General features: G+C 41.2%; 1 protein-coding gene across 6 annotated transcripts in view; it reads left to right on the top strand.

Annotated features, from left to right (window-relative positions):
• LOC121913565 (protein MTSS 1-like) overlaps positions 1-12,902 on the top strand; it is a 70,971-nt gene that overhangs the window by 32,621 nt on the left and 25,448 nt on the right. The window contains exon 1 of one of the 6 annotated variants that reach the window (XM_042436229.1): positions 8,846-8,927. The exons of 4 other annotated variants lie outside the window; for them this stretch is intronic. The gene's annotated coding sequence lies outside the window, so the exon portion shown is untranslated. Of the gene's footprint in view, positions 1-8,845; positions 8,928-9,761; positions 9,920-12,902 lie in introns of those variants that run through there. One more of the 6 variants, XM_042436228.1, reaches the window with a different exon arrangement.

The raw sequence follows: 12,902 nt of genomic DNA, 5'->3' as shown, positions 1-12,902 counted from the left end.
ACAGCCAATTAAATAGCAGACAAGCAACACAAGCTGGACTGCCTCAAACTCTATGTGTGTGTGTGTGTGTGTGTGTGTGTAATTAACATTAAGTGCTTTGCCTTGTGTATATGGAATAAGGAAGAGCTACCAGAAGACGCTGCACCGATTACATCACGCTGTTATTATCTGTCTGTTTGAATCTCTTCTTCTGTCTTTTTTTTTTTTGTTCCACATTGAAAATCTTTCTTTTCTGCGCTCCAGTAACTGCTGTTTACTGTCAACACGTCCTGCTTTCACTGCTGCTGCTGCTGTTGGTAATTATAGTTGATGCTTTTAGACATTTTTTTTTTTTTTTGTCTTGTATGGAATAATGCGAGATGATTTAATGATGAAGATTAAGTAAGAACACACAACGGAGGATTTGGACGGGCTGGAACACCTGATGAGTATTTCAAACATGGTGGCCCACGCCAGAAAAACTGAACTCACTCAAACAAAAACAATATTCTCATAAGACTCTTGTTGGTTTTTAAACATTTAATGGACATACTATATTGTATAAAGTATTAAAGTTGCAAGTATTAACATTTTTTTAATAGTTTCATAGCCGTTCCATGTATGTCAAAACGTCTTTCTGGGTCCCAGGCCGTCATGTGACCTGCAGTTCCAACTTTGACCACTAGGCGTAAAGCCGCCCAGCCACTTCCTGTTCCTCAGAGCTCGGCCTGAAGAAGCAGCATTTCTTAGACTAGAGCTGCAATGAAAATTAATCTATTAATACTGTTAATTGATTGATTGATTAATTGTGTCATTTTTTCTTCAGTTCCAGTGCATCAAATGTGACGATTTGCTGTTTTTCACTAAATTGAATATCTGATGGTTTTGAGCTATTTAGACAAAACAAGTCATCCAGCTGTCACACAGCGAATCAAAACATAAAGCGATAACGTGTCGTTCTATCATCAATACAGCAGATGGTCACGCTGAGCCTGATAGCATCCTGCTACACAACACGAGCTACAGACCACAACAACAACAACAACAACAACAACAACAACCCACATTAGCTTTCCTGCTAAAGTGTCCTTCTTATCTAACTTACAAACATGAACACACGTCTTGTCCTGCAGCTTAGCTTGTTGAACCACGGGGGAAAAGTGCACCGCTAACGTCAGTTAGCAAGCAAGCTAGACGGCTAATTAGCTGCTCTGCTGCAGCACATTAAACATCATGTAAACATACCTGCAGATGTCACTTCAGACCCAGTTAGATACTGGTTTGGTTCTTACTCTTCAGTACCACTGCTAGCCACACACAGTCTGCCAATGACACGTAGCTACTGTGCACGTTTGTCTCCGTTCCATACGGTGTAACAGCATTAGCATGTAAGCTAATGTCAATCAAACACAGACACCGACACAATCTCCCTATTTCTTCATTTTAATAATACAAAACAATTACCAATATATTAAAAAAAGATGTTGACATTATTTTTGACTACAAAGAGGACTTTAACATTTAATAAATATTGTCCATCAATGCAAAATTGTCATGTGGATTAATCATAGTTCTTTAGACAATGGCTTTACGAAATATTGTGCCAACCCATGTAGTAGATATGAAACTATTTCACAAAAGAAATGAAAACTTTGACCTCTAGAGGAAAAGTCAGGAGATCATCCTCTGAGGACTGTGAATATCTTTATCAAATTCGATGGTAATTTATCTAATTGTATTAAATATTGTGGAAATATTTCAGACTTGACTAAAGCAGTTGACTGACAAACTGCTAAAATGGTTAAAAACCATAAAAACATGAGCAAAATAATGTTTGGTAAGTCAGACACCCAGTAGAATAAATATCACAGTACAGTTTTCTACTTTTCTGTTGGCAGGTTATGTCAGCTTTGATCCGAGCAGCATCAGTGTCTTTACAGGCGAGGTCGAACTCTGAAGTGACAGAAGCTTTTAGCATTCAGATACAGGGGCCAGCTCTCCGACACACACACACACACACACACACACACACACAGTCAGCCTGCCAACGCTTTCAGACTACAGATTAGCGGTCAAATAAGAGCTCTGGTTTTTTTGCTCGGGGGGCTGGAAGCAGCTCGGGTCAAACAAATTAAACGCTCACTTTACTTTGTTTTAGTCTCAGTTCAAAGAGTGTGTGTGTGTGTGTGTGTGTGTGTGTGTGTGTGTGTGTGTGTGTGTGTGTTGGCTGTGTCGAGGCTGTGGACGATACCGTTAGACGTTGTTTTAAAATGTTGGAATTAAAGAGCGTCTGATATCACAGCAGGATCTTGTTTCTACATTCCTGTTTCTCTGTAGATCGAAACATGTTTCCACCCGTCTCACGTGTGTGTGTGTGTGTGTGTGTGTGTGTGTGTGTGTGTGTGTGTGTGTGTGTGTGTGTGTGTGTGTGTGTGTGTGTGAGGGAGTAACTGAGCAGTGATGGCTCGGAGGTTTGGTTCGTCCTCCTCTGAGCTGTTTCACTTCGTTCTCTCTGTTTTCTCAGCTGCCACAGGAGGAGAAATAACTGAACTGTTCATCTTTTGATGAATATCTCCCCAAATATTCATCCTGAGCTCCACAGAGGCTGATAAACCTGCCACCATGTCTGTGAAGATAACAAGACAAGTGATAGTCTGATTTGTTCGTGGAGCGTTTTGCAAGATTTTATTCTCAGTGTCGTTTAAAATTTAAACTTTTTGCAGTTTGACAGACAGTCTGTCAGCTACAAACAGACACCAGTATACCAGTTATTATCTGATACCAGTTATGTGTTTGCATATATAAATAACACTCTCCAGGAAATTGGTATGTGGAGGTGATGAGTTTAGTCTTTGCCACAATGGTTAGAGGTGAAGTTCATTATATAACAGTTGATATAATCTGTCGCTGGTGATGTTTGTGGTGGTAACCACGGCGAAGAGAAGAGACGGTTCAGTTCAGCTCGTTGCTTTTTGCTGCTAAAAAAGAAAAGCAGAGAGATAAAAGTTTGAACTCTGATATAACACCAGCTGTTCAACATCTGCCTTCAACTTGAATCATTAGTTTACAGTGAGAAAGAAATCCTCGTATCTCAAATATGATCACAACCAGGATTCCAATTTTCATGTAAACACAGTTTTCAGATATTTGGTGCAGTATTTTATCTGCTAAAGTAAAAATATGTTGAGAAAAAAAGTGAAGTTATAATATCACAAGAATGACTTTCAATTAATAATAAAGTGATTTGACTTCATGCAACATTATTTTCTTGAAATATTACAACTTTATTCTCATAATAGTTGGACTTTTTTTTCCATAAATACTTTAATTAAATCCATTATATAATTAAAGCTGCTGCTTTATAAAGCAAAGATTCGCTCCAGTTTTTGTCTCTTTTCCTGCTCTGCGTTCCTGCAGCAGCTCACTGAGCCGAGGTCAGAGCAGCCAATGATTGACAGTTCTCACCGTCCCCGCCGCCGCCCCTCCACCGCCGCCGCCCCTCCGCCGCCGCCCCTCCCACCAGGATACCAGCTATAACAGAAACGGCTCAGCAGCCATGAAGGCAAAAAAATGTCCAAATCTGCCCTCTGAAAGCAGACTGATGGTGTCTTAAAGGCCCAGATGATCCACCACACCTGTTCACCAGAAGGGGGGGGGGGGGGGGAAACTGGGCTCCAAAACAAACATGTATTCATAAAACTGAGGAGTTAAGAGTTAGAAATCCTAAAATGTTGCTGTTCAGGGAGGATCATCCATCATAGAAGATGCAGAGCTCTGATACATGATAGTAAAATCCCAACAGCAGCAAACTGATCCATCAGTCCGACTCCAGGACGTAATCAGAGAGCGGTGATATTCCCAAGACACCTATTTAAAGAATCCCAAGACTCTGCTGTAACTCCCCCCCCCCTCTCTCTCCCCCCCCCCTCACACACACACACACACACTCCTGCAGAAGGCATCCTAAGCCTCCACTACCAGGCATCCTTGGACCGTTCCCCTCCCCGCTCCGGTGTGTGGTATTCCAGGACTGCACGACCTCGTCGCCCCCGAAGGAGCTGCGAAGAATTTTGTTTACTCCTCCGACTGGACTCGCCAAGAACTCCCACCACACATGTACTGTAACCTATTTAAAGGAGAATGCCAACTCTTTTTTTTTCCATATTATTTCTGTGAATGTGTAATACTGAACTGTTTATGAAAGAAGTGACCCTCCGCTGTGTGATGTAACAGGGAGGCAACATGAGGCTCTGAAAACATTTAGAAATGTTTTAATGTAAACTTTATTTCAGTTTGAACTCAGTCAAGATCCTAAATTTAACTCAGTGTCTCTGACTTTACACTTTTACTCTTTGGGAACCGTGAACGTTCAGCAGAGCAGCGTCCAACATCACTCCCTCGTTCTCTCTCACCACTCTTTATATAAAACACTCTCACTAGTTTACTCTGTAGTGAGCCATACATTTCAACTCCAGACACTTTTAGCAGGGATGCATGATATTATCGGCACGTCATCGGTATCGGCCGATAAAAGCTCTAAAATGAAATATTGGCCATGTCTGCCGATTATGAGAGGCCGATTTGTTGCCTTCTCCTTCGCCGCCTGACTGTGGACTGTTTCACCCTGGCGGTCCCGGTCCTTCCTCCGCAGGCTGCGCTCCACTCAGCCGCCCGTCAGATCAGCTGTTTCTTCCCACTTTAATCTGAATAACAAACCGGGACTCGGTTCTCTGGTTGGATCCACTTGCAGAACCGGGGCTAACGTTAGCTAGAGGCTAACAGTCCGTCAAGGAGCTGCTGGGTTTGGCTGCACAGATAGGAAACATCTCGGCTGACAGGATGTACCACTCTGTTTGGAAAAAAAAATCTTTTTGGTTTATAACGGCGGTTGGCAACCAGCGTATTAGGTGCATTACCGCCACCTTCTGCTCCGGAGTGTGGACCAGAGATTAAACGTTAGAAGACAGTGACGCAAAAGAGCCGAAGTACACATTTTCAAGTAGCTGATCAGGTACAAGTGCAATAAGAAAGAGTGTTAGACAGACGGGTGTTAAAATTAAAGTAAGAAGTGACTGGAAGTAGAAAAGTGCATAAGAAATACCAATAAACTTCAAGAAAGTAGTGCAATAATCAATTAAGTGCTATAAAGGTTAATAAAGGGCTCCAGTGTTGAGGTGTACACAGAAGAGCTGAGTTCTCAGGCGTTTCTTGAATGCACCACGGGGAGTCAACAAGAACAAGAAGAATCATAATTTCATACCAGACAGTGATGATATTACCAGACGTCATTCATTTGCAGACCGGTGTGGACTTTATACGTCCTGATGAGTGACTCATTGTAGGAAGGTGCAGTTTGAAGGCAGCCGCTTTGTTAATTGCACCAAACCTCCTCAGATCTTTACTGCAAAGAGTACAAATGTTTTTATCCAAAAAACATGCAACGATGCTCATGAGTATAGCCTGCAGGCCACCTACAACCAACATAAATAAGATTATGTATGTAGCCTGAGAGACAGAACCCAGGGCAACAAAGGCTGTTCATTTACAGTAATAACTGAAACAGATCCAGATGAGCATATCAACGTTTTTATAGACAATACATGGAAAACTGTTCATTTAATTTTTCTCTGCAGCACTCATACATGACATGAAATGTTAAAACAGGTGTCTTTAAAGGTCTCAATGTGCACAAACACATCTTTCTTCTTCTTGTGTACTGTTGGTGATTTCTGCTCCTCGAAGACTCGCAACACTATAAAATATTCATCTGTAAACTGGTGAATCTGAGCTTGAAACGTTTTCCAAATGCAATAAATAATAAATATTTGTTTAACGGGATCATTCTACAGCGTTGTGAGTTCTTTGGAAGCAGAAATTTTCCTGTAAGGTGTCATTGTTACGTCTCAGTTTCCTGTTGAAATAGGATGTAGGTGTAACGCAGTGGAATATTAGAGGCAGTTTGATTTGATGTGTTGCATGTCTCTACTGTGACCTTCTCTTCTTCTGCACCCATAAAAGTTGCCGTCTGCAGTAAAGACATAGAATCAGACTGATAATTGGTTGTAAAATTGAAGCGAATGTTTGCTTTTTGTCCTGCGGCTCTTCTTACATCGAGTCGTCTCTTCCTCCTCCTCCTCCTCCTCCTCCTCCTCCTCCTCGTCGTATCCCGCTGAGCTCAATGTGACCTTTCCGACATGTCGCTAATTAACTTTAACTTGGTATTTATTTAATTTAGCATTAACTCGGAGCTTTAAAGAGATTGACAGGGGCGGCACGACAACACTTGTGCTGCTTGTTGACACGCGAGAGCTGTTGAAGTGGTAAAGTGACCTTGGAATATATAGAGACAGAGAGAGAGAGAGAGAGAGAGAGAGAGAGAGAGATGCTGACTGATGCAACCAGCAGGCAACACTATGCGGCTGTTTCAATATTGACTATTGGTTACATCTCGCCAATCAGACGGCAGCGAGCGAGCGAGAGAGCGAGCTGCGACATCAAAAGTTGGAAGTTTTTGTTGAGACTTTAACATGTTTTTTTTTTTTTTTTTTTTTTTAATTTTATGGGTTTTTTCTCTCTGACCTCACAGTGATGTAACTGACAAGCAACAAAAACACAGAATAAAACATTCCTTTACTGCTCGAAAAGCACAAATACTGCAGAAACTCACACATCCTACTAAAATATGTTCTTTATGTATTTAAAGTGCATCGATTATTAAAACATGATTCTGAGAGTTCAGGTGAAGTTTATGAGTTGATGCCTTTTTAGATGTTTAGGTCAGAAAAATGTGATTTATTAAAAGTTTCCTGCAGCTCGTTTCTGGAAGGAAGTGATGTAATTAAACTCCCAATTAATGTAAGAATAAAGATTTACTGTGTAGTTAAAGTTTCAGTATGTTTCAGATGAACTAATTTATCTGAAGATGTCGTTTTTTTCTTTTAAATTTTCTATTATTTTTTCTTTTTAAGATGCTTTTCTTAAGCACAATAAAAATCTTCACACACACAAATCAATTACATATTTTCTTTTATTTTGTTAAAGCATAACTTTTATTTTGTTATTTTTGTCGTCACGGTGCAAAATCCAAAAACATAATTATACATTCACAGATCTATATACAGATGATACAAGCAAACTATTATTAATATGGAGCATATTCCAAAGAATCATTTCCAACCACTATAGAAAACAAAACTACGTAATGAAATAAACATCTGTGTTATATTATAATGATAATTTCAGGGTGTTTTTGTTAAAATGTGTTAACTGTAGTTTATTACGTGGAGTTTTCATGCTGTCGGTGTTGTTATGTGGCGTATTTAGTGATGTTTTAATCAACATCTGGATTATTTGGCAACTATTTTGATAACAGATTGATGGTTTTACTCATTTTTTTAAGCAAAAATGTCAAAAATGTTTTAGTTCCAGCTTGACAAATGTGAAGATTTTCTGCTTTTTTCTGTTTTATTTCATTGTAAATTGAATACATTTGGATTTTGGACTGTTTGTCGGATAAAAGAAGACTTCAGATAAGTTAACTGCTTATTACTTTTTTGACATAATTTAGAAAATAATCTTCAGATTAACCTTATAAGACAAATAATTGTTAGTTGTCCTATAAAGTTTTATTCCATCTGTTCAAAATGGCTGCAGATGAAAAGCCTGCTGTCATCGTCTCCTCCCTGATCCTCAATAACTTTCTATTGTGTGTTTTGTAGTGTTGACGTGATGAATCATACAAACGGGGAACATCTGATCTCCTCGATGCATGTTGGTTTAGTGTGAAAAGTGATGGAAATCATTGTGTGAAGAGTTAAAATAAGAGCGTGAGAGAGAATTTCACACCCTGCGTTTTATCACTTAAACACTCAGATTATTTGTTCCAGAAAGTTCTGCAGAATCAGGCGGCTGCGTCCATCAGAAAAGAGGTTTTAGATGCTGTCGGAGTCTAAATAATAACCCACAGATCTGTAATTATGTCCTAAATATGATCTTATCTTTGCTCCGACCATCCTGTCTTCTTCTTCTTCTTCTTCTTCTTCTTCTTCTTCTTCTTCTTCCCCTCATGCTCCAGTTCTCAAAAATAGCTCTCCAGTCGTAACCTCCCTGTAGCAACTAGACAAGAAATATAGTCTCCTACTAGAGGACAGTGATTTACTGCCTGTCCTGGTGGGCCGCTACGTGTGTGTGTGTGTGTGTGTGTGTGTGTGTCTTCAGCTGCTCCGGTTCCTCAGCCCAGTTCCACCAGTGTTCGTGTGGAGAGCGGCTCCTGTGGGAATGTGACGGCTGAGTTAACATCCCAGTCGGATGGAGGGAGGGAGGGAGGGAGGGAGGGAGGGAGGCTGGTTTGAATTCCAGTCTTAGATTCCAGGTCACCTACTGTTGAGCACCGCACAGCACCGTCCGCCAGGCTAAGAGCGTCCAGAGCTCGACAGCGAGGTTATCCGTCTCGGAAAAATCGGTCAGGAGACTCGCTGCGAGTTTTAAATTAAGGTTACATTCAGACTGCTGGATTGTGTTTGATGCCTCACTGGAAGCTTCTTTCTGCTGTTTCTTACTGTAATTCACCCAGAAACCTACTGAAGCTGTGGTAGTTTTCATGTTTTAAACCATTTTTCACACAAATTTAGAGAAAAGCAGGTGAAAGAGTCGCATCTAGAAGCTAAAAAGACACATTTTTCTGTAAAATAAGAGCTGAAACTGGAGTGAAAGTTCAGCTCCGATTTTCCTGCAAGTGACAAAAAAAAAAAAATACATGAATGCAGCTTTAACTTCTTCTTCCGTCGTCGTCCTACCGCTGGTTCCCTGCGCGGTGCTACGATCAGGACTTCCTGCCTCTGAGGGTTTGAACGGCTTCGTGTTTGGACTCGCATGCAGATGAGCCGCGTTGACGCCTCGAGGCCGTTCTGTCTGCAGCTGCAGCCGAGACCAGAGCGAACCAGCTGCAGGTCAGACAGAGACGCTGCTCTGTCCCACTAAATTGGGTCAATTGGGTCTCAGTGCTACTCATTATTACACACACACACACACACACACACACACACACACATGCACAGGCCCATCGTGAGAAGTCAACAGTCGGATCAATCAGCTGAATTGACCAGGAACTAATTGACTGACCGTGACCCTTTTGAGCTGCTGATACAAGATGAAACTCTGCTAACTGTGTCACTAAAGTATCAGAGATGCAGCATTAAAGTTTAGAGTTAATTAAAGCTGTAAGCAGCGTTTGGTCGGGATATTTTTTACAAGTGTGTTGTGCTTTTATTTTGAAAGATTGATCGACAGGATGAGAATTTTCTGCAGGGTGAGACATGTCTGTCTTGTTGTCTTGTTTTCAGCACAGTGTCATAAGTCACCTATTAAAGTTTGAAGCCGACACCATTAACGCCCTCGGAGGAGATAGCGTTTGTTCGGGGGTCAAAATTGGGGCAAAGTCTTATTTTGAGAGGCTGATTGCGGACTTCCTGTTGGATTTAGTTCAGAGGTGTCATTGTATAATTTGTAGGTCTTGATGAGACGAATAATTGGCGAATATCAGTTTAAAACATAAACAGCCTTTTGTAAAAGCACTGAAACGCTGCAGTGGCTGATGGGAATTTTAGCCTGGACTGATACAGAAGTATAACACCTCGTTTCTCAAAGGAGCTCGGCGGCGGAGAGAAGGAGACGAGGTGAGAAGAGAGGAGGTAACACCTCGTGAGAAGGTGAGAAGAGAGGAGGAAGAGCGGGAAAAATGGACGACTTGAAGCAAGGAGAGGAGGAGGAGGAGGAAGAAACGAAAGAGAGCAGAGGATGATGTGTGAAGAGAAAGGAGTGGGATGACGAAGAGAGAGAGAGAGACGGGGTGAAGGAAGGAGATGATGTCTGAAGTGAGAAGATGAAACACATAACAGCGAACTGACCTCAGAACCCCAAAAGACCCTTCTGAAAACCTGAAGTAATACTTTTATATGAGCTCACAGTGTGTATTATGTTGGGTATGGCAGCTTCCTTCGGCTTTACAGAGCTTTATAGCGAGTTTCAGCTCATTGTTTAGCTGTAAAAAGCCGCCGTACGCTAGCAAACAGTTAGCAAACTAGCATTTAGCAGCTAAAGAGCCAGATATTTCCCTCAGGAGGTGGTGGAGAACAAAAACAGAGCTAAAAGAGAGTGAATATTGGACTTACATTCACCAGGTGGACAGAAACACGACTCCACATGAATGATAATGTTGCTCCATAACTGCTGGACGTGGAAATAAGCAACTGTTTGCTAACAAGTTCAACATATTAGCTTAGAAGCTAATGATATGTCAGTGTTGTGTTCACTGTTTCTAATGAAAACAAGTCAGTTCATTTTATTTTAGGAAGGATTGTTCATTCTATCGAGGGCAACTAGAGCAACACACATCACTGGTTTACAACGTGAAGCACAACACCCGCACATATTCTTTAACCCTTTCACGCATGAATTATGACCTCAGTCAGGAAGTGTTTTTATTCCTCTTTAGGCATGAAAATATTTGAACTTGTCATTTTCTCCCAACATAAAATCAATACTTGGAAATTTGAACAATTGTATTACTCCTTAGTTGTTACTTGATGTTTCAAAATTTTATTTACCTGCAAGGGTCTATTACTGTTGAAGGATTGGCAAGATGTTCCTGAGCTGTTGAGCGGCCATCTTGGTTTTGAGAAATTTGTGTTGCACTTACAAAGGCTGGCCAATAGATGGCAGTGTATGGGACGACACACTAGAGTCCACTGTGTTGGCTAATGTGCAATTATACCATTAAAACCTCATGCATATATATAAGGAAACAGCTTTTGAATAGCTGTTCGCTGTAGTGACCACTATGCATGAAAGACTCTAGAAAAACAGCAATTTTACCACTTTTGCTCCTTTGATTGGTGCATCCGGTTATCTTACCTTTATAGCTTCTCCTTCTGTCTGGTCAGTGTGTGCAACTAATGACACTCGGATATATTTCAACACTCACATTAAGCGTTTTATCTCTGCTGTGTCCTCCTGTAAGCTCTCAAACTTTGTATGTTTGTTTTATTAGCCGGTGAGATAGTGAGAAACACAGAACAGGCCGGTCGAGTAGCAACGTGAATGATGATGATGATGATGATGATGATGATGATGATTGAGTGAGTGTGCTGGTTGATATGGGCGTAGCAGGGAGTGATGATGAGGGGAGGAAGCAGGGAGACAGACTGCGAGGTAATTACAGAATGAGCAGCCTCTATAAAGGTGTGTAATTATTATCCGTCTTTTCGGATGATTCATATAATTTCCTCACGGCTGAGTAGCAAAGGTTCTGTGGCCTGCAGGTGTTGAGATACATCATTTATAGTGAGGTAACTGTCCCTTTTAATATCTCTGCATGTGTCGGATCATTTGCGGGTCATTCTATCATCTCTATAATCTCAATCTGTACGGTTAGCAGTCGTGCTAGTGGCTCTAGCGATGGATAGCACCACCATGAGTTTAACATTTGTGGGTTTTAAATTAGCGTCAGACCTTCGTGTCGCCCTCAGGATGAACATCAGGTCAGAATTTCAATTACATACAACCTGCTGGAAGATTTGATCCTTATCATCCAGACCTCACAATGCAACACAGGCCTTGAAACTGAGACTCTGTGGAAAGATTTACATGCTGTATTTAGTGTCCGAGTAACCTTTGATCCCCTGCAACCTATTAAAGAGCAGGAGGAAGTGAAATGTCATCGTCGCCTACGGTTACGGTTGCCTGTAAATGTCATTTTAAAGTCAGACGTCCTTCCTAACCGGCCACGGAGAAGTTGATATCAATCAATAAGCAATCAACTACCCGAAATATAATTGTATTGTTCTTCTATTTAGTTCTGTGAGGAAGGAGAAATCTTAGGAGAGGAGAGAAGGAAGGAGGGAAATGATGAGAGAGAGAGATTTGTATGAGAGAGAGAGGAGGAGGAGGAGGAGGAGAGAGATGAAGAAGAGGAGGAGGAGGAGGAAGGAAGGAAAGAGGACATGTGGAGGGAAGAGAGGGAAGTGCAGATGAGAGGAGAGAGGTGTCAGTGGTGCAATGCAGTGCTCACTACCCCACCCCAGACACACACACACACACACACACACACACACACACACACACACACACACGTTTGTAAGCTTGTGAGGACATTTCACTGATATGAGGCGTTCCTTAATTAAAAAAGTTCACCTTAAAGAGTAATTGAACACTAAATCCACTTTTTAGAGTTGGAAAATTATAAATACAGTCACTTTTATTATTGTATTTATTCGTCATGTTTGGTTCTTTTTCTTCTTCCAGAGAAAATCCAGAAAATCTGTCGTCTAGACCGAAACAGCAACAACTAAAAAACAGACCCTTAAAAGTCTGACGTCGCCTCCAAAGTACAAAACATCACGTCTAACGGTCCCTAAAAGCACCACCGACCCCCCGACATACAAATACAAAGATCAATAGTCAGCAGAGTGGAGAGTTGAGAGATGTAATTTGCATTTAAGGCATTTTAAAATGTGTGAATGTTGTGTAAAAAACAGGTTGTTGGGACTTGGTACCAAACATCGACCTCCACCGAGTCCCAACCGAGTCGGGGATTCAAACCGAGACACGAGATATGAACCAAGGAGTCCAGTTGGAGCTTCAGATTAATACGTTTAAAGGTTTATAAGTCAAAATGAACAATGTTTTGTAATTCTCACACACAGGATTTTACAACTCTGGAAAGTTACAACTGTTATCTTTCACCATGACGATCACACAGTAAACACTAGAAACTAGAAACACGTCTTCATGTTACAAAGTGAAGTTGTGCTCCGGCAGGTTAGTTTAAACCTGTATTTCCTGTTTCTTTTCGATGTCCAGTCACCTCTGCTGGTTTTACTGGTCAGATTCATGTTTGTTCAACTTTGAAGGGGTGGAAATGTGCT

The sequence above is a fragment of the Thunnus maccoyii genome, chromosome 15 (assembly GCF_910596095.1).
Source record: "Thunnus maccoyii chromosome 15, fThuMac1.1, whole genome shotgun sequence".
Taxonomy (NCBI): domain Eukaryota; kingdom Metazoa; phylum Chordata; class Actinopteri; order Scombriformes; family Scombridae; genus Thunnus; species Thunnus maccoyii.
This window is presented reverse-complemented; position numbering and strand designations above follow the sequence as displayed.